At 35.9% G+C, this 529-nt stretch overlaps 1 protein-coding gene across 22 annotated transcripts in view; it reads left to right on the forward strand.

The window, feature by feature from the left end:
• FHIT (fragile histidine triad diadenosine triphosphatase) overlaps window positions 1-529 on the forward strand; it is a 1,537,641-nt gene that overhangs the window by 297,358 nt on the left and 1,239,754 nt on the right. The window lies entirely within an intron of this gene.

Consider the following 529-nt stretch of genomic DNA (forward strand, 5'->3'; position numbering starts at 1 on the left):
TTGGGTTGTTTGTTTTTTTGATATTGAGCTACCTGAGCTGCTTATACATTTTGGAGATTAATCCTTTGTCAGTTTCTTCATTTGCAAACATTTTCTCCCATTCTGAAGGTTGTCTTTTCATCTTGTTTATGTTTTCCTTTGCTGTGCAAAAGCTATTAAGTTTCATTAGGTCCCATTTGTTTATTTTCATTTTTATTTCCATTCCTCTAGGAGGTGGGTCAAAAAGTATCTTGCTGTGATTTATGTGATAGAGTGTTCTGCCTATGTTTTCCTCTAAGAGTTTTATAGTGCCTGGCCTTACAGTTAGGTATTTCATCCATTTTGAGTTTCTTTTTGTGTATGGTGTTAGGGAGTGTTCTAATTTCATTCTTTAACATGTAGCTGTCCAGTTTTCCCAGCACCACTTATTCAAGAGGGCGTCTTTTCTCCATTGTATATTCTTGCCTCCTTTTTCAAAAATAAGGTGACAATATGTGTGTGGTTTTGTCTCTGGGCTCTCTGTCCTGTTCCATTGATCTATATTTCTGTT

The sequence above is a fragment of the Physeter macrocephalus genome, chromosome 18, assembly GCF_002837175.3.
Source record: "Physeter macrocephalus isolate SW-GA chromosome 18, ASM283717v5, whole genome shotgun sequence".
NCBI classification, from domain to species: Eukaryota; Metazoa; Chordata; class Mammalia; order Artiodactyla; family Physeteridae; genus Physeter; species Physeter macrocephalus.